This window comes from Euprymna scolopes, chromosome 46 (assembly GCF_053919585.1).
Source record: "Euprymna scolopes isolate OS-2025 chromosome 46, ASM5391958v1, whole genome shotgun sequence".
In the NCBI taxonomy this organism is placed as follows: Eukaryota; Metazoa; Mollusca; class Cephalopoda; order Sepiida; family Sepiolidae; genus Euprymna; species Euprymna scolopes.
In genome coordinates, this window is record NC_136527.1 from 145624475 (window position 1) to 145648459 (window position 23985).

Here is a 23985-nt window from a genome sequence, read left to right on the forward strand (position 1 = left end):
TGACAATCAAATAAACATTATTCAGAGCAAGTAAGAAAAAATTTAAAGAAAAATATTAAAATATATGAACCTAATGAATGATTGTAAATGACAATCAAATAAACATTATTAAGAGCAACTAAGAAAAAATTTAAAGAAAAATATTAAAATATATTAACCTAAAGAATGATTGTGAATGACAATCAAATAAACATTATTAAGAACAATCAAGAAAAAATTTAAAGAAAAATATTAAAATATATGAACCTAAAGAATGATTGTAAATGACAATCAAATAAACATTATTAAGAGCAACAAAGAAAAAATTTAAAGAAAAATATTAAAATATATGACCCTAAAGAATGATTGTAAATGACAATCAAATAAACATTATTCAGAGCAACTAAGAAAAAATTTAAAGAAAAATATTAAAATATATGACCCTAAAGAATGATTGTAAATGACAATCAAATAAACATTATTCAGAGCAACTAAGAAAAAATTTAAAGAAAAATATTAAAATATATGACCCTAAAAAATGATTGTAAATGACAATCAAATAAACATAATTAAGAGCAACTAAGAACAAATTTAAAAAAAAATATTAAGATATATGAACCTAAAGAATGATTGCAAATGACAATCATATAAAACTATATTAAGAGCAACTAAGAAAAAATTTAAAGAAAAATATTAAAATATATGAACCTAAAGAATGATTGTAAATGACAATCAAATAAACATTATTCAGAGCAACTAAGAAAAAATTTAAAGAAAAATATTAAAATATATGAACCTAAAGAATGATTGTAAATGCCAATCAAATAAACATTATTCAGAGCAAGTAAGAAAAAATTTAAAGAAAAATATTAAAATATATGAACCTAAAGAATGATTGTAAATGACAATCAAATAAACCTTATTAAGAGCAACTAAGAAAAAATTTAAAGAAAAATATTAAAATATATGAACCTAAAGAATGATTGTAAATGACAATCAAATAAACATCATTCAGAGCAACTAAGAAAAAATTTAAAGAAAAATATTAAAATATATGAACCTAAAGAATGATTGTAAATGACAATAAAATAAACATTATTCAGAGCAAGTAAGAAAAAATTTAAAGAAAAATATTAAAATATATGAACCTAAAAATGATTGTAAATGACAATCAAATAAACATCATTCAGAGCAACTAAGAAAAAATTAAAAGAAATATATTAAAATATATGAACCTTCAGAATGATTGTAAATGACAATCAAATAAACATTATTCAGAGCAACTAAGAAAAAATTTAAAGAAAAATATTAAAATATATGAACCTAAAGAATGATTGTAAATGCCAATCAAATAAACATCATTCAGAGCAACTAAGAAAAAATTTAAAGAAAAATATTAAAATATATGAACCTAAAGAATGATTGCAAATGACAATCAAATAAACATTATTCAGAGCAACTAAGACAAAATTTAAAGAAAAATATTAAAATATATGAACCTAAAGAATGATTGTAAATGACAATCAAATAAACATTTTTCAGAGCAAGTAAGAAAAAATTTAAATAAAAATATTAAAATATATGAACCTAATGAATGATTGTAAATGCCAATCAAATAAACATTATTAAGAGCAACTAAGAAAAAATTTAAAGAAAAATATTAAAATATATTAACCTAAAGAATGATTGTGAATGACAATCAAATAAACATTATTAAGAACAATTAAGAAAAAATTTAAAGAAAAATATTAAAATATATGAACCTAAAGAATGATTGTAAATGACAATCAAATAAACAGTATTAAGAGCAACTAAGAAAAAATTTAAAGAAAAATATTAAAATATATGACCCTAAAGAATGATTGTAAATGACAATCAAATAAACATCATTCAGAGCAACTAAGAAAAAATTTAAAGAAAAATATTAAAATATATGACCCTAAAGAATGATTGTAAATGACAATCAAATAAACATTATTCAGAGCAACTAAGAAAAAATTTAAAGAAACATATTAAAATATATGACCCTAAAGAATGATTGTAAATGACAATCAAATAAACATTATTAAGAGCAAGTAAGAAAAAATTTAAAGAAAAATATTAAAATATATGAACCTAAAGAATGATTGTAAATGACAATCAAATAAACATTATTCAGAGCAACTAAGAAAAAATTTAAAGAAAAATATTAAAATATATGAACCTAAAAAATGATTGTAAATGACAATCAAATAAACATAATTAAGAGCAACTAAGAACAAATTTAAAGAAAAATATTAAGATATATGAACCTAAAGAATGATTGCAAATGACAATCATATAAAACTATATTCAGAGCAACTAAGAAAAAATTTAAAGAAAAATATTAAAATATATGAACCTAAAGAATGATTGTAAATGACAATCAAATAAACATTATTCAGAGCAACTAAGAAAAAATTTAAAGAAAAATATTAAAATATATGAACCTAAAGAATGATTGTAAATGCCAATCAAATAAACATTATTCAGAGCAAGTAAGAAAAAATTTAAAGAAAAATATTAAAATATATGAACCTAAAGAATGATTGTAAATGACAATCAAAAAAACCTTATTAAGAGCAACTAAGAAAAAATTTAAAGAAAAATATTAAAATATATGAACCTAAAGAATGATTGTAAATGACAATCAAATAAACATCATTCAGAGCAACTAAGCAAAAATTTACAGAAAAATATTAAAATATATGAACCTAAAGAATGATTGTAAATGACAATCAAATAAACATTATTCAGAGCAAGTAAGAAAAAATTTAAAGAAAAATATTAAAATATATGAACCTAAAAATGATTGTAAATGACAATCAAATAAACATCATTCAGAGCAACTAAGAAAAAATTTAAAGAAATATATTAAAATATATGAACCTTCAGAATGATTGTAAATGACAATCAAATAAACATTATTCAGAGCAACTAAGAAAAAATTTAAAGAAAAATATTAAAATATATGAACCTAAAGAATGATTGTAAATGACAATCAAATAAACATTATTAAGAGCAACTAAGAAAAAATTTAAAGAAAAATATTAAAATATATGAACCTAAAGAATGATTGTAAATGCCAATCAAATAAACATCATTCAGAGCAACTAAGAAAAAATTTAAAGAAAAATATTAAAATATATGAACCTAAAGAATGATTGCAAATGACAATCAAATAAACATTATTCAGAGCAACTAAGACAAAATTTAAAGAAAAATATAAAAATATATGAACCTAAAGAATGATTGTAAATGACAATCAAATAAACATTATTCAGAGCAAGTAAGAAAAAATTTAAAGAAAAATATTAAAATATATGAACCTAAAGAATGATTGTAAATGACAATCAAATAAACATTATTCAGAGCAAGTAAGAAAAAATTTAAAGAAAAATATTAAAATATATAAACCTAATGAATTATTGTAAATGACAATCAAATAAACATTATTAAGAGCAACTAAGAAAAAATTTAAAGAAAAATATTAAAATATATTAACCTAAAGAATGATTGTGAATGACAATCAAATAAACATTATTAAGAACAACTAAGAAAAAATTTAAAGAAAAATATTAAAATATATGAACCTAAAGAATGATTGTAAATGACAATCAAATAAACATTATTCAGAGCAACTAAGAAAAAATTTAAAGAAAAATATTAAAATATATGAACCTTCAGAATGATTGTAAATGACAATCAAATAAACATTATTAAGAGCAACTAAGAAAAAATTTAAAGAAAAATATTAAATTATATGAACCTAAAGAATGATTGTAAATGCCAATCAAATAAACATTATTCAAAGCAATTAAGAAAAAATTTAAAGAAAAATATAAAAATATATGAACCTAAAGAATGATTGTAAATGACAATCAAATAAACATTATTCAGAGCAACTAAGAAAAAATTTAAAGAAAAATATTAAAATATATTAACCTAAAGAATGATTGTGAATGACAATCAAATAAACATTATTAAGAACAACTAAGAAAAAATTTAAAGAAAAATATTAAAATATATGAACCTAAAGAATGATTGTAAATGACAATCAAATAAACATCATTCAGAGCAACTAAGAAAAAATTTAAAGAAAAATATTAAATTATATGAACCTAAAGAATGATTGTAAATGCCAATCAAATAAACATTATTCAAAGCAATTAAGAAAAAATTTAAAGAAAAATATTAAAATATATGAACCTAAAAATGATTGTAAATGACAATCAAATAAACATCATTCAGAGCAACTTAGAAAAAATTTAAAGAAATATATTAAAATATATGAACCTTCAGAATGATTGTAAATGACAATCAAATAAACATTATTCAGAGCAACTAAGAAAAAATTTAAAGAAAAATATTAAAATATATGAACCTAAAGAATGATTGTAAATGACAATCAAATAAGCATTATTAAGAGCAACTAAGAAAAAATTTAAAGAAAAATATTAAAATATATGAACCTAAAGAATGATTGTAAATGACAATCAAATAAACATTATTCAGAGCAAGTAAGAAAAAATTTAAAGAAAAATATTAAAATATATGAACCTAATGAATTATTGTAAATGACAATCAAATAAACATTATTAAGAGCAACTAAGAAAAAATTTAAAGAAAAATATTAAAATATATTAACCTAAAGAATGATTGTGAATGACAATCAAATAAACATTATTAAGAAGAACTAAGAAAAAATTTAAAGAAAAATATTAAAATATATGAACCTAAAGAATGATTGTAAATGACAATCAAATAAACATCATTCAGAGCAACTAAGAAAAATTTAAAGAAAAATATTAAAATATATGAACCTAAAGAATGATTGTAAATGACAATCAAATAAACATTATTAAGAGCAACTAAGAAAAAATTTAAAGAAAAATATTAAATTATATGAACCTAAAGAATGATTGTAAATGCCAATCAAATAAACATTATTCAAAGCAATTAAGAAAAAATTTAAAGAAAAATATTAAAATATATGAACCTAAAGAATGATTGTAAATGACAATCAAATAAACATCATTCAGAGCAACTAAGAACAAATTTAAAGAAAAATATTAAAATATATGAACCTAAAGAATGATTGTAAATGACAATCAAATAAACATAATTCAGAGCAACTAAGAAAAAATTTAAAGAAAAATATTAAAATATATGAACCTTCAGAATGATTGTAAATGACAATCAAATAAACATTATTCAGAGCAACTAAGAAAAAATTTAAAGAAAAATATTAAAATATATGAACCTAAAGAATGATTGTAAATGACAATCAAATAAACATTATTAAGAGCAACTAAGAAAAAATTTAAAGAAAAATATTAAAATATATGAACCTAAAGAATGATTGTAAATGCCAATCAAATAAACATCATTCAGAGCAACTAAGAAAAAATTTAAAGAAAAATATTAAAATATATGAACCTAAAGAATGATTGCTAATGACAATCAAATAAACATTATTCAGAGCAACTAAGAAAAAATTTAAAGAAAAATATTAAAATATATGAACCTAAAGAATGATTGTAAATGACAATCAAATAAACATTATTCAGAGCAAGTAAGAAAAAATTTAAAGAAAAATATTAAAATATATGAACCTAAAGAATGATTGTAAATGACAATCAAATAACCATTATTAGGAGCAACTAAGAAAAAATTTAAAGAAAAATATTAAAATATATGAACCTAAAGAATGATTGTAAATGCCAATCAAATAAACATTATTCAAAGCAATTAAGAAAAAATTTAAAGAAAAATATTAAAATATATGAACCTAAAGAATGATTGTAAATGACAATCAAATAACCATTATTAGGAGCAACTAAGAAAAAATTTAAAGGAAAATATTAAAATATATGAACCTAAAGAATGATTGTAAATGCCAATCAAATAAACATTATTCAAAGCAATTAAGAAAAAATTTAAAGAAAAATATTAAAATATATGAACCTAAAGAATGATTGTAAATGACAATCAAATAAACATTATTCAGAGCAACTAAGATAAAATTTAAAGAAAAATATTAAAATATATGAACCTAAAGAATGATTGTGAATGACAATCAAATAAACATTATTAAGAAGAACTAAGAAAAAATTTAAAGAAAAATATTAAAATATATGAACCTAAAGAATGATTGTAAATGCCAATCAAATAAACATTATTCAAAGCAATTAAGAAAAAATTTAAGAAAAATATTAAAATATATGAACCTAAAGAATGATTGTAAATGACAATCAAATAAACATCATTCAGAGCAACTAAGAACAAATTTAAAGAAAAATATTAAAATATATGAACCTTCAGAATGATTGTAAATGACAATCAAATAAACATTATACAGAGCAACTAAGAAAAAATTTAAAGAAAAATATTAAAATATATGAACCTAAAGAATGATTGTAAATGACAATCAAATAAACATCATTCAGAGCAACTAAGAAAAAATTTAAAGAAAAATATTAAAATATATGAACCTAAAGAATGATTGTAAATGACAATCAAATAAACATAATTCAGAGCAACTAAGAAAAAATTTAAAGAAAAATATTAAAATATATGAACCTTCAGAATGATTGTAAATGACAATCAAATAAACATTATTCAGAGCAACTAAGAAAAAATTTAAAGAAAAATATTAAAATATATGAACCTAAAGAATGATTGTAAATGACAATCAAATAAACATTATTAAGAGCAACTAAGAAAAAATTTAAAGAAAAATATTAAAATATATGAACCTAAAGAATGATTGTAAATGACAATCAAATAAACATTATTCAGAGCAACTAAGAAAAAATTTAAAGAAAAATATTAAAATATATGAACCTAAAGAATGATTGTGAATGACAATCAAATAAACATTATTAAGAACAACTATGAAAAAATTTAAAGAAAAATATTAAAATATATGAACCTAAAGAATGATTGTAAATGACAATCAAATAAACATTATTCAGAACAACTAAGAAAAAATTTAAAGAAAAATATTAAAATATATTAACCTAAAGAATGATTGTGAATGACAATCAAATAAACATTATTAAGAACAACTAAGAAAAAATTTAAAGAAAAATATTAAATTATATGAACCTAAAGAATGATTGTAAATGACAATCAAATAAACATTATTCAGAACAACTAAGAAAAAACTTAAAGAAAAATATTAAAATATATGAACATAAAGAATGATTGTAAATGACAATCAAATAAACATTATTAAGAACAACTAAGAAAAAACTTAAAGAAAAATATTAAAATATATGAACCTAAAGAATGATTGTAAATGACAATCAAATAAACATCATTCAGAGCAACTAAGAAAAATTTAAAGAAAAATATTAAAATATATGAACCTAAAGAATGATTGTAAATGACAATCAAATAAACATTATTAAGAGCAACTAACAAAAAATTTAAAGAAAAATATTAAATTATATGAACCTAAAGAATGATTGTAAATGCCAATCAAATAAACATTATTCAAAGCAATTAAGAAAAAATTTAAAGAAAAATATTAAAATATATGAACCTAAAGAATGATTGTAAATGACAATCAAATAAACATCATTCAGAGCAACTAAGAACAAATTTAAAGAAAAATATTAAAATATATGACCCTAAAGAATGATTGTAAATGACAATCAAATAAACATAATTAAGAGCAACTAAGAAAAAATTTAAAGAAAAATATTAAAATATATGAACCTTCAGAATGATTGTAAATGACAATCAAATAAACATTATTCAGAGCAACTAAGAAAAAATTTAAAGAAAAATATTAAAATATATGAACCTAAAGAATGATTGTAAATGACAATCAAATAAACATTATTAAGAGCAACTAAGAAAAAATTTAAAGAAAAATATTAAAATATATGGACTTAAAGAATGATTGTAAATGCCAATCAAATAAACATCATTCAGAGCAACTAAGAAAAAATTTAAAGAAAAATATTAAAATATATGAACCTAAAGAATGATTGTAAATGACAATCAAATAAACATTATTAAGTGCAACTAAGAAAAAATTTAAAGAAAAATATTAAAATATATGAACCTAAAGAATGATTGTAAATGACAATCAAATAAACATTATTAAGAGCAACTAAGAAAAAATTTAAAGAAAAATATAAAAATATATGAACCTAAAGAATGATTGTAAATGACAATCAAATAAACATTATTCAGAGCAACTAAGAAAAAATTTAAAGAAAAATATTAAAATATATGAACCTAAAGAATGATTGTAAATCACAATAAAATAAACAATATTCAGAGCAACTAAGAAAAAATTTAAAGAAAAATATAAAAATATATACACCTAAAGAATGATTGTAAATGACAATCTAATAAACATTATTAAGAGCAACTAAGAAAAAACTTAAAGAAAAATATTAAAATATATGAACCTAAAGAATGATTGTAAATGACAATCAAATAAACATTAGAAAGAACAACTAAGAAAAAATTTAAAGAAAAATATTAAAATATATGAATCTAAATAATTATTGTAAATGACAATCAAATAAACATTATTCAGAGCAACTAAGAACAAATTTAAAGAAAAATATTAAAATATATGAACCTAAAGAATGATTGTAAATGACAATCAAATAAACATCATTCAGAGCAACTAAGAAAAAATTTAAAGAAAAATATTAAAATATATGAACCTAAAGAATGATTGTAAATGACAATCAAATAAACATCATTCAGAGCAACTAAGAAAAAATTTAAAGAAAAATATTAAAATATATGAACCTAAAGAATGATTGTAAATGACAATCAAATAAACATCATTCAGAGCAACTAAGAAAAAATTTAAAGAAAAATATTAAAATATATGAACCTAAAGAATGATTGTAAATGACAATCAAATAAACATTATAAAGAACAACTAAGAAAAAATTTAAAGAAAAATATTAAAATATATGAACCTAAAGAATGATTGTAAATGACAATCAAATAAACATTATTCAGAGCAACTAAGAAAAAATTTAAAGAAAAATATTAAAATATATGAACCTAAATGAATGATTGTAAATGACAATAAAATAAACATTGTTAGGAGCAACTAAGAAAAAATTTAAAGAAACATATTAAAATATATGAACATAAAGAATGATTGTAAATGACAATCAAATAAACATCATTCAGAGCAACTAAGATAAAATTTAAAGAAAAATATTAAAATATATGAACCTAAAGAATGATTGTAAATGACAATCAAATAAACATTATTCAGAGCAACTAAGAAAAAATTTAAAGAAAAATATTAAAATATATGAACCTAAAGAATGATTGTAAATGACAATCAAATAAACATTATTCAGAACAACTAAGAAAAAATTTAAAGAAAAATATTAAAATATATGAACCTAAAGAATGATTGTAAATGTCAATCAAATAAACATTATTCAGAGCAACTAAGAAAAAATTTAAAGAAAAATATTAAAATATATGAACCTAAAGAATGATTGTAAATGACAATCCAATACACATTATAAAGAACAACTAAGAAACAATTTAAAGAAAAATATTAAAATATATGAACCTAAAGAATGATTGTAAATGACAATCAAATAAACATTATTCAGAGCAACTAAGAACAAATTTAAAGAAAAATATTAAAATATATGAACCTAAAGAATGATTGTAAATGACAATCAAATAAACATTATTCAGAGCAACTAAGAAAAAATTTAAAGAAAAATATTAAAATATATGAACCTAAAGAATGATTGTAAATGACAATCAAATAAACATTATTAAGAACAACTAAGAAAAAATTTAAAGAAAAATATTAAAATATATGAACCTAAAGAATGATTGTAAATGACAATAAAATAAACATTATTCAGAGCCCCTAAGAACAAATTTAAAGAAAAATATTTAAATATATTAACCTAAAGAATGATTGTAAATGACAACCAAATAAACATCATTCAGAGCAACTAAGAAAAAATTTAAAGAAAAATATTAAAATATATGAACCTAAAGAATGATTGTAAATGACAATCAAATAAACATTATTCAGAACAACTAACAAAATATTTAAAGAAAAATATTAAAATATATGCACCTTCAGAATGATTGTAAATGACAATCAAATAAACATTATTAAGAGCAACTAAGAAAAAATTTAAAGAAAAATATTAAAATATATGAACCTAAAGAATGATTGTAAATGACAATCAAATAAACATTATTAAGAGCAACTAAGAAAAAATTTAAAGAAATATATTAAAATATATGAACCTTAAGAATGATTGTAAATGACAATCAAATAAACATTATTAAGAGCAACTAAGAAAAAATTTAAAGAAAAATATTAACATATATAAACCTAAAGTATGATTGTAAATGACAATCAAATAAACATTATTCAGAGCAACTATGAAAAAATTTAAAGAAAAATATTAAAATATATGAACCTAAAGAATGATTGTAAATGCCAATCAAATAAACATTATTAAGAACAACTAAGAAAAAATTTAAAGAAAAATATTAAAATATATGAACCTAAAGAATGATTGTAAATTACAATCAAATAAACATTATAAAGAACAACTAAGAAAAAATTAAAAGAAAAATATTAAAATATATGAACCTAAAGAATGATTGTAAATGACAATCAAATAAACATCATTCAGAGCAACTAAGAACAAATTTAAAGAAAAATATTAAAATATATGAACCTAAAGAATGATTGTAAATGACAATCAAATAAACATTATTAAGAGCAACTAAGAAAAAATTTAAAGAAAAATATTAAAATATATGAACCTAAAGAATGATTGTAAATGCCAATCAAATAACCATTATTAAGAGCAACTAAGAAAAAATTTAAAGAAAAATATTAAAATATATGACCCTAAAGAATGATTGTAAATGCCAATCAAATAACCATTATTAAGAGCAACTAAGAAAAAATTTAAAGAAAAATATTAAAATATATGAACCTAAAGAATGATTGTAAATTACAATCAAATAAACAGTATTAAGAACAACTAAGAAAAAATTTAAAGAAAAATATTAAAATATATGAACCTAAAGAATGATTGTAAATTACAATCAAATAAACATTATTAAGAACAACTAAGAAAAAATTTAAAGAAAAATATTAAAATATATGAACCTAAAGAATGATTGTAAATGCCAATCAAATAAACATTATTCAGAGCAACTAAGAAAAAATTTAAAGGAAAATATTAAAATATATGAACCTAAAGAATGATTGTAAATGACAATCAAATAAACATTATAAGAACAACTAAGAAAAAATTTAAAGAAAAATATTAAAATATATGAACCTAAAGAATGATTGTAAATGACAATCAAATAAACATTATTCAGAGCCCCTAAGAACAAATTTAAAGAAAAATATTAAAATATATTAACCTAAAGAATGATTGTAAATGACAATCAAATAAACATTATTAAGAACAACTAAGAAAAAATTTAAAGGAAAATATTAAAATATATGAACCTAAAGAATGATTGTGAATTCCAATCAAATAAACATCATTCAGAGCAACTAAGAAAAAATTTAAAGAAAAATATTAAAATATATGAACCTAACGAATGATTGTAAATGACAATCAAATAAACATCATTCAGAGCAACTAAGAACAAATTTAAAGAAAAATATTAAAATATATGAACCTTCAGAATGATTGTAAATGACAATCAAATAAACATTATTCAGAGCAACTAAGAAAAAATTTAAAGAAAAATATTAAAATATATGAACCTAAAGAATGATTGTAAATGACAATCAAATAAACATCATTCAGAGCAACTAAGAAAAAATTTAAAGAAAAATATTAAAATATATGAACCTAAAGAATGATTGTAAATGACAATCAAATAAACATAATTCAGAGCAACTAAGAAAAAATTTAAAGAAAAATATTAAAATATATGAACCTTCAGAATGATTGTAAATGACAATCAAATAAACATTATTCAGAGCAACTAAGAAAAAATTTAAAGAAAAATATTAAAATATATGAACCTAAAGAATGATTGTAAATGACAATCAAATAAACATTATTAAGAGCAACTAAGAAAAAATTTAAAGAAAAATATTAAAATATATGAACCTAAAGAATGATTGTAAATGACAATCAAATAAACATTATTCAGAACAACTAAGAAAAAATTTAAAGAAAAATATTAAAATATATTAACCTAAAGAATGATTGTGAATGACAATCAAATAAACATTATTAAGAACAACTAAGAAAAAATTTAAAGAAAAATATTAAATTATATGAACCTAAAGAATGATTGTAAATGACAATCAAATAAACATTATTCAGAACAACTAAGAAAAAACTTAAAGAAAAATATTAAAATATATGAACATAAAGAATGATTGTAAATGACAATCAAATAAACATTATTAAGAACAACTAAGAAAAAACTTAAAGAAAAATATTAAAATATATGAACCTAAAGAATGATTGTAAATGACAATCAAATAAACATCATTCAGAGCAACTAAGAAAAATTTAAAGAAAAATATTAAAATATATGAACCTAAAGAATGATTGTAAATGACAATCAAATAAACATTATTAAGAGCAACTAACAAAAAATTTAAAGAAAAATATTAAATTATATGAACCTAAAGAATGATTGTAAATGCCAATCAAATAAACATTATTCAAAGCAATTAAGAAAAAATTTAAAGAAAAATATTAAAATATATGAACCTAAAGAATGATTGTAAATGACAATCAAATAAACATCATTCAGAGCAACTAAGAACAAATTTAAAGAAAAATATTAAAATATATGACCCTAAAGAATGATTGTAAATGACAATCAAATAAACATAATTCAGAGCAACTAAGAAAAAATTTAAAGAAAAATATTAAAATATATGAACCTTCAGAATGATTGTAAATGACAATCAAATAAACATTATTCAGAGCAACTAAGAAAAAATTTAAAGAAAAATATTAAAATATATGAACCTAAAGAATGATTGTAAATGACAATCAAATAAACATTATTAAGAGCAACTAAGAAAAAATTTAAAGAAAAATATTAAAATATATGGACTTAAAGAATGATTGTAAATGCCAATCAAATAAACATCATTCAGAGCAACTAAGAAAAAATTTAAAGAAAAATATTAAAATATATGAACCTAAAGAATGATTGTAAATGACAATCAAATAAACATTATTAAGTGCAACTAAGAAAAAATTTAAAGAAAAATATTAAAATATATGAACCTAAAGAATGATTGTAAATGACAATCAAATAAACATTATTAAGAGCAACTAAGAAAAAATTTAAAGAAAAATATAAAAATATATGAACCTAAAGAATGATTGTAAATGACAATCAAATAAACATTATTCAGAGCAACTAAGAAAAAATTTAAAGAAAAATATTAAAATATATGAACCTAAAGAATGATTGTAAATCACAATAAAATAAACAATATTCAGAGCAACTAAGAAAAAATTTAAAGAAAAATATTAAAATATATACACCTAAAGAATGATTGTAAATGACAATCTAATAAACATTATTAAGAGCAACTAAGAAAAAACTTAAAGAAAAATATTAAAATATATGAACCTAAAGAATGATTGTAAATGACAATCAAATAAACATCATTCAGAGCAACTAAGAAAAAATTTAAAGAAAAATATTAAAATATATGAACCTAAAGAATGATTGTAAATGACAATCAAATAAACATCATTCAGAGCAACTAAGAAAAAATTTAAAGAAAAATATTAAAATATATGAACCTAAAGAATGATTGTAAATGACAATCAAATAAACATCATTCAGAGCAACTAAGAAAAAATTTAAAGAAAAATATTAAAATATATGAACCTAAAGAATGATTGTAAATGACAATCAAATAAACATTATAAAGAACAACTAAGAAAAAATTTAAAGAAAAATATTAAAATATATGAACCTAAAGAATGATTGTAAATGACAATCAAATAAACATCATTCAGAGCAACTAAGAAAAAATTTAAAGAAAAATATTAAAATATATGAACCTAAAGAATGATTGTAAATGACAATCAAATAAACATCATTTAGAGCAACTAAGAAAAAATTTAAAGAAAAATATTAAAATATATGAACCTAAAGAATGATTGTAAATGACAATCAAATAAACATTATAAAGAACAACTAAGAAAAAATTTAAAGAAAAATATTAAAATATATGAACCTAAAGAATGATTGTAAATGACAATCAAATAAACATTATTCAGAGCAACTAAGAAAAAATTTAAAGAAAAATATTAAAATATATGAACCTAAATGAATGATTGTAAATGACAATAAAATAAACAATGTTAGGAGCAACTAAGAAAAAATTTAAAGAAACATATTAAAATATATGAACATAAAGAATGATTGTAAATGACAATCAAATAAACATCATTCAGAGCAACTAAGATAAAATTTAAAGAAAAATATTAAAATATATGAACCTAAAGAATGATTGTAAATGACAATCAAATAAACATTATTCAGAGCAACTAAGAAAAAATTTAAAGAAAAATATTAAAATATATGAACCTAAAGAATGATTGTAAATGACAATCAAATAAACATTATTCAGAACAACTAAGAAAAAATTTAAAGAAAAATATTAAAATATATGAACCTAAAGAATGATTGTAAATGTCAATCAAATAAACATTATTCAGAGCAACTAAGAAAAAATTTAAAGAAAAATATTAAAATATATGAACCTAAAGAATGATTGTAAATGACAATCCAATACACATTATAAAGAACAACTAAGAAAAAATTTAAAGAAAAATATTAAAATATATGAACCTAAAGAATGATTGTAAATGACAATCAAATAAACATTATTCAGAGCAACTAAGAACAAATTTAAAGAAAAATATTAAAATATATGAACCTAAAGAATGATTGTAAATGACAATCAAATAAACATTATTCAGAGCAACTAAGAAAAAATTTAAAGAAAAATATTAAAATATATGAACCTAAAGAATGATTGTAAATGACAATCAAATAAACATTATTAAGAGCAACTAAGAAAAAATTTAAAGAAAAATATTAACATATATAAACCTAAAGTATGATTGTAAATGACAATCAAATAAACATTATTCAGAGCAACTATGAAAAAATTTAAAGAAAAATATTAAAATATATGAACCTAAAGAATGATTGTAAATGACAATCAAATAAACATTATTAAGAACAACTAAGAAAAAATTAAAAGAAAAATATTAAAATATATGAACCTAAAGAATGATTGTAAATGACAATCAAATAAACATCATTCAGAGCAACTAAGAACAAATTTAAAGAAAAATATTAAAATATATGAACCTAAAGAATGATTGTAAATGACAATAAAATAAACATTATTAAGAGCAACTAAGAAAAAATTTAAAGAAAAATATTAAAATATATGAACCTAAAGAATGATTGTAAATGCCAATCAAATAACCATTATTAAGAGCAACTAAGAAAAAATTTAAAGAAAAATATTAAAATATATGAACCTAAAGAATGATTGTAAATTCCAATCAAATAACCATTATTTAGAGCAACTAAGAAAAAATTTAAAGAAAAATATTAAAATATATGAACCTAAAGAATGATTGTAAATTACAATCAAATAAACATTATTAAGAACAACTAAGAAAAAATTTAAAGAAAAATATTAAAATATATGAACCTAAAGAATGATTGTAAATGACAATCAAATAAACATTATTCAGAGCAACTAAAAAAAAATTTAAAGAAAAATATTAAAATATATGAACCTAAAGAATGATTGTAAATGACAATCAAATAAACATCATTCAGAGCAACTAAGAAAAAATTTAAAGAAAAATATTAAAATATATGAACCTAAAGAATGATTGTAAATGCCAATCAAATAAACATTATTCAGAGCAACTAAGAAAAAATTTAAAGGAAAATATTAAAATATATGAACCTAAAGAATGATTGTAAATCACAATCAAATAAAAATTATTCAGAGCAACTAAGAAAAAATTTAAAGAAAAATATTAAAATATATGAACCTAAAGAATGATTGTAAATGACAATCAAATAAACATTATTCAGAGCAACTAAGAAAAAATTTAAAGAAAAATATTAAAATATATGAACCTAAAGAATGATTGTAAATGACAATCAAATAAACATTATTCAGAGCCCCTAAGAACAAATTTAAAGAAAAATATTTAAATATATTAACCTAAAGAATGATTGTAAATGACAACCAAATAAACATCATTCAGAGCAACTAAGAAAAAATTTAAAGAAAAATATTAAAATATATGAACCTAAAGAATGATTGTAAATGAATCAACTAAACATTATTCAGAACAACTAACAAAAAATTTAAAGAAAAATATAAAAATATATGCACCTTCAGAATGATTGTAAATGACAATCAAATAAACATTATTAAGAGCAACTAAGAAAAAATTTAAAGAAAAATATTAAAATATATGAACCTAAAGAATGATTGTAAATGACAATCAAATAAACATTATTAAGAGCAACTAAGAAAAAATTTAAAGAAAAATATTAAAATATATGAACCTTAAGAATGATTGTAAATGCCAATCAAATAAACATTATTAAGAGCAACTAAGAAAAAATTTAAAGAAAAATATTAACATATATAAACCTAAAGTATGATTGTAAATGACAATCAAATAAACATTATTCAGAGCAACTATGAAAAAATTTAAAGAAAAATATTAAAATATATGAACCTAAAGAATGATTGTAAATGACAATCAAATAAACATTATTAAGAACAACTAAGAAAAAATTAAAAGAAAAATATTAAAATATATGAACCTAAAGAATGATTGTAAATGACAATCAAATAAACATCATTCAGAGCAACTAAGAACAAATTTAAAGAAAAATATTAAAATATATGAACCTAAAGAATGATTGTAAATGACAATAAAATAAACATTATTAAGAGCAACTAAGAAAAAATTTAAAGAAAAATATTAAAATATATGAACCTAAAGAATGATTGTAAATGCCAATCAAATAACCATTATTAAGAGCAACTAAGAAAAAATTTAAAGAAAAATATTAAAATATATGAACCTAAAGAATGATTGTAAATGCCAATCAAATAACCATTATTTAGAGCAACTAAGAAAAAATTTAAAGAAAAATATTAAAATATATGAACCTAAAGAATGATTGTAAATTACAATCAAATAAACATTATTAAGAACAACTAAGAAAAAATTTAAAGAAAAATATTAAAATATATGAACCTAAAGAATGATTGTAAATGACAATCAAATAAACATTATTCAGAGCAACTAAAAAAAAATTTAAAGAAAAATATTAAAATATATGAACCTAAAGAATGATTGTAAATGACAATCAAATAAACATCATTCAGAGCAACTAAGAAAAAATTTAAAGAAAAATATTAAAATATATGAACCTAAAGAATGATTGTAAATGCCAATCAAATAAACATTATTCAGAGCAACTAAGAAAAAATTTAAAGGAAAATATTAAAATATATGAACCTAAAGAATGATTGTAAATGACAATCAAATAAACATTATTCAGAGCAACTAAGAAAAAATTTAAAGAAAAATATTAAAATATATGAACCTAAAGAATGATTGTAAATGACAATCAAATAAACATTATTAAGAACAACTAAGAAAAAATTTAAAGAAAAATATTAAAATATATGAACCTAAAGAATGATTGTAAATGACAATCAAATAAACATTATTCAGAGCCCCTAAGAACAAATTTAAAGAAAAATATTAAAATATATGAACCTAAAGAATGATTGTAAATGACAACCAAATAAACATCATTCAGAGCAACTAAGAAAAAATTTAAAGAAAAATATTAAAATATATGAACCTAAAGAATGATTGTAAATGACAATCAAATAAACATTATTCAGAACAACTAACAAAAAATTTAAAGAAAAATATTAAAATATATGCACCTTCAGAATGATTGTAAATGACAATAAAATAAACATTATTAAGAGCAACTAAGAAAAAATTTAAAGAAAAATATTAAAATATATGAACCTAAAGAATGATTGTAAATGACAATCAAATAAACATTATTAAGAGCAACTAAGAAAAAATTTAAAGAAAAATATTAAAATATATGAACCTTAAGAATGATAGTAAATGCCAATAAAATAAACATTATTAAGAGCAACTAAGAAAAAATTTAAAGAAAAATATTAACATATATAAACCTAAAGTATGATTGTAAATGACAATCAAATAAACATTATTCAGAGCAACTATGAAAAAATTTAAAGAAAAATATTAAAATATATGAGCCTAAAGAATGATTGTAAATTACAATCAAATAAACATTATTAAGAGCAACTAAGAAAAAATTTAAAGAAAAATATTAAAATATATGAACCTAAAGAATGATTGTAAATTACAATCAAATAAACATTATTAAGAACAACTAAGAAAAAATTTAAAGAAAAATATTAAAATATATGAACCTAAAGAATGATTGTAAATGACAATCAAATAAACATCATTCAGAGCAACTAAGAACAAATTTAAAGAAAAATATTAAAATATATGAACCTAAAGAATGATTGTAAATGACAATCAAATAAACATTATTAAGAGCAACTAAGAAAAAATTTAAAGAAAAATATTAAAATATATGAACCTAAAGAATGATTGTAAATGCCAATCAAATAACCATTATTTAGAGCAACTAAGAAAAAATTTAAAGAAAAATATTAAAATATATGAACCTAAAGAATGATTGTAAATTACAATCAAATAAACATTATTAAGAACAACTAAGAAAAAATTTAAAGAAAAATATTAAAATATATGAACCTAAAGAATGATTGTAAATGACAATCAAATAAACATTATTCAGAGCAACTAAAAAAAAATTTAAAGAAAAATATTAAAATATATGAACCTAAAGAATGATTGTAAATGCCAATCAAATAAACATCATTCAGAGCAACTAAGAAAAAATTTAAAGAAAAATATTAAAATATATGAACCTAAAGAATGATTGTAAATGCCAATCAAATAAACATTATTCAGAGCAACTAAGAAAAAATTTAAAGGAAAATATTAAAATATATGAACCTAAAGAATGATTGTAAATGACAATCAAATAAACATTATTCAGAGCAACTAAGAAAAAATTTTAAGAAAAATATTAAAATATATGAACCTAAAGAATCATTGTAAATGACAATCAAATAAACATTATTAAGAACAACTAAGAAAAAATTTAAAGAAAAATATTAAAATATATGAACCTAAAGAATGATTGTAAATGACAATCAAATAAACATTATTCAGAACAACTAACAAAAAATGTAAAGAAAAATATTAAAATATATGCACCTTCAGAATGATTGTAAATGCCAATCAAATAAACATTATTAAGAGCAACTAAGAAAAAATTTAAAGAAAAATATTATAATATATAAACCTAAAGAATGATTGTAAATGACAATCAAATAAACATTATTAAGAGCAACTAAGAAAAAATTTAAAGAAAAATATTAAAATATATGAACCTTAAGAATGATTGTAAATGCCAATCAAATAAACATTATTAAGAGCAACTAAGAAAAAATTTAAAGAAAAATATTAAAATATATTAACCTAAAGAATGATTGTACCTATTTACTATGCCTCCCCACGGGACAGAGTTAGACACCAGGGTCGTTTTTTAACGTGGAGAAAAGGTACAAAAATAAAAATTGTCTCAGTCGTGAAGGATTTCTCCTCCACCGAAAGAGAACAAGAAATAGAAGTGCAGCATCTGAAGAACAGATACTACACTTTGATCTTGTCCCGAAGGGCCAAGAAAGAATGATTGTAAATGACAATCAAATAAACATTATTCAGAGCAACTAAGAAAAAATTTAAAGAAAAATATTATAATATATGAACCTAAAGAATGATTGTAAATGACAATCAAATAAACATTATTAAGAGCAACTACGAAAAAATTTAAAGAAAAATATTAAAATATATGAACCTTAAGAATGATTGTAAATGCCAATCAAATTAACATTAGTCAGAGAAACTAAGAAAAAATTTAAAGAAAAATATTAAAATATATGAACCTAAAGAATGATTGTATATGACAATCAAATAAACATTATTCAGAGCAACTAAGAAAAAATTTAAAGAAAAATATTAAAATATATGAACCTAAAGAATGATTGTAAATGACAATCAAATAAACATTATTAAGAGCAACTAAGAAAAAATTTAAAGAAAAATATTAAAATATATGAACCTTAAGAATGATAGTAAATGCCAATAAAATAAACATTATTAAGAGCAACTAAGAAAAAATTTAAAGAAAAATATTAACATATATAAACCTAAAGTATGATTGTAAATGACAATCAAATAAACATTATTCAGAGCAACTATGAAAAAATTTAAAGAAAAATATTAAAATATATGAGCCTAAAGAATGATTGTAAATTACAATCAAATAAACATTATTCAGAGCAACTAAGAAAAAATTTAAAGAAAAATATTAAAATATATGAACCTAAAGAATGATTGTAAATTACAATCAAATAAACATTATTAAGAGCAACTAAGAAAAAATTTAAAGAAAAATATTAAAATATATGAACCTAAAGAATGATTGTAAATGACAATCAAATAAACATCATTCAGAGCAACTAAGAACAAATTTAAAGAAAAATATTAAAATATATGAACCTAAAGAATGATTGTAAATGACAATCAAATAAACATTATTAAGAGCAACTAAGAAAAAATTTAAAGAAAAATATTAAAATATATGAACCGAAAGAATGATTGTAAATGCCAATCAAATAACCATTATTTAGAGCAACTAAGAAAAAATTTAAAGAAAAATATTAAAATATATGAACCTAAAGAATGATTGTAAATTACAATCAAATAAACATTATTAAGAACAACTAAGAAAAAATTTAAAGACAAATATTAAAATATATGAACCTAAAGAATGATTGTAAATGACAATCAAATAAACATTATTCAGAGCAACTAAAAAAAAATTTAAAGAAAAATATTAAAATATATGAACCTAAAGAATGATTGTAAATGCCAATCAAATAAACATCATTCAGAGCAACTAAGAAAAAATTTAAAGAAAAATATTAAAATATATGAACCTAAAGAATGATTGTAAATGCCAATCAAATAAACATTATTCAGAGCAACTAAGAAAAAATTTAAAGGAAAATATTAAAATATATGAACCTAAAGAATGATTGTAAATGACAATCAAATAAACATTATTCAGAGCAACTAAGAAAAAATTTTAAGAAAAATATTAAAATATATGAACCTAAAGAATCATTGTAAATGACAATCAAATAAACATTATTAAGAACAACTAAGAAAAAATTTAAAGAAAAATATTAAAATATATGAACCTAAAGAATGATTGTAAATGACAATCAAATAAACATTATTCAGAACAACTAACAAAAAATGTAAAGAAAAATATTAAAATATATGCACCTTCAGAATGATTGTAAATGCCAATCAAATAAACATTATTAAGAGCAACTAAGAAAAAATTTAAAGAAAAATATTATAATATATAAACCTAAAGAATGATTGTAAATGACAATCAAATAAACATTATTAAGAGCAACTAAGAAAAAATTTAAAGAAAAATATTAAAATATATGAACCTTAAGAATGATTGTAAATGCCAATCAAATAAACATTATTAAGAGCAACTAAGAAAAAATTTAAAGAAAAATATTAAAATATATTAACCTAAAGAATGATTGTAAATGACAATCAAATAAACATTATTCAGAGCAACTAAGAAAAAATTTAAAGAAAAATATTATAATATATGAACCTAAAGAATGATTGTAAATGACAATCAAATAAACAATATTAAGAGAAACTACGAAAAAATTTAAAGAAAAATATTAAAATATATGAACCTTAAGAATGATTGTAAATGCCAATCAAATAAACATTAGTCAGAGAAACTAAGAAAAAATTTAAAGAAAAATATTAAAATATATGAACCTAAAGAATGATTGTATATGACAATCAAATAAACATTATTCAGAGCAACTAAGAAAAAATTTAAAGAAAAATATTAAAATATATGAACCTAAAGAATGATTGTAAATGACAATCAAATAAACATTATTCAGAGCAACTAAGAAAAAATTTAAAGAAAAATATTAAAATATATGAACCTAAAGAATGATTGTAAATGACAATCAAATAAACATTATTAAGAGCAAGTAAGAAAATATTTAAAGAAAAATATTAAAATATATGAACCTAAAGAATGATTGTAAATGACAATCAAATAAACATTATTCAGAGCAACTAAGAAAAAATTTAAAGAAAAATATTAAAATATATGAACCTTAAGAATGATTGTAAATTACAATCAAATAAACATCATTCAGAGCAACTAAGAAAAAATTTAAAGAAAAATATTAAAATATATTAACCTAAAGAATGATTGTAAATGACAATCAAATAAACATCATTCAGAGCAACTAAGAAAAAATTTAAAGAAAAATATTAAAATATATGACCCTAAAGAATGATTGTGAATGACAATCAAATAAACATTATTAAGAACAACTAAGAAAAAATTTAAAGAAAAATATTAAAATATATGAACCTAAAGAATGATTGTAAATGCCAATCAAATAAACATTAGTCAGAGAAACTAAGAAAAAATTTAAAGAAAAATATTAAAATATATGAACCTAAAGAATGATTGTAAATGACAATCAAATAAACATTATTCAGAGCAACTAAGAAAAAATTTAAAGAAAAATATTTAAATATATGAACCTAAAGAATGATTGTAAATGACAATCAAATAAACATTATTCAGAGCAACTAAGAAAAAATTTAAAGAAAAATATTAAAATATATGAACCTAAAGAATGATTGTAAATGACAATCAAATAAACATTATTCAGAGCAACTAAGAAAAAATTTAAAGAAAAATATCCAAATATATGAACCTAAAGAATGATTGTAAATGCCAATCAAATAAACATTATGCAGAGCAACTAAGAAAAAATTTAAAGGAAAATATTAAAATATATGAACCTAAAGAATGATTGTAAATGACAATCAAATAAACATTATTCAGAGCAACTAAGAAAAAATTTAAAGAAAAATATTAAAATATATGAACTTAAAGAATCATTGTAAATGACAATCAAATAAACATTATTAAGAACAACTAAGAAAAAATTTAAAGAAAAATATTAAAATATATGAACCTAAAGAATGATTGTAAATGACAATCAAATAAACATTATTCAGAGCCCCTAAGAACAAATTTAAAGAAAAATATTTAAATATATTAACCTAAAGAATGATTGTAAATGACAATCAAATAAACATTATTAAGAGCAACTAAGAAAAAATTTAAAGAAAAATATTAAAATATATGACCCTTAAGAATGATTGTAAATGCCAATCAAATAAAGATTATTAAGAGCAACTAAGAAAAAATTTAAAGAAAAATATTAACATATATAAACCTAAAGTATGATTGTAAATGACAATCAAATAACCATTATTAAGAGCAACTATGAAAAAATTTAAAGAAAAATATTAAAATATATGAACCTAAAGAATGATTGTAAATGACAATCAAATAAACATTATTAAGAACAACTAAGAAAAAATTTAAAGAAAAATATTAAAATATATGAACCTAAAGAATGATTGTAAATTACAATCAAATAAACATTATTAAGAACAACTAAGAAAAAATTTAAAGAAAAATATTAAAATATATGAACCTAAAGAATGATTGTAAATTACAATCAAATAAACATTATTAAGAACAACTAAGAAAAAATTTAAAGAAAAATATTAAAATATATGAACCTAAAGAATGATTGTAAATGACAATCAAATAAACATTATTAAGAGC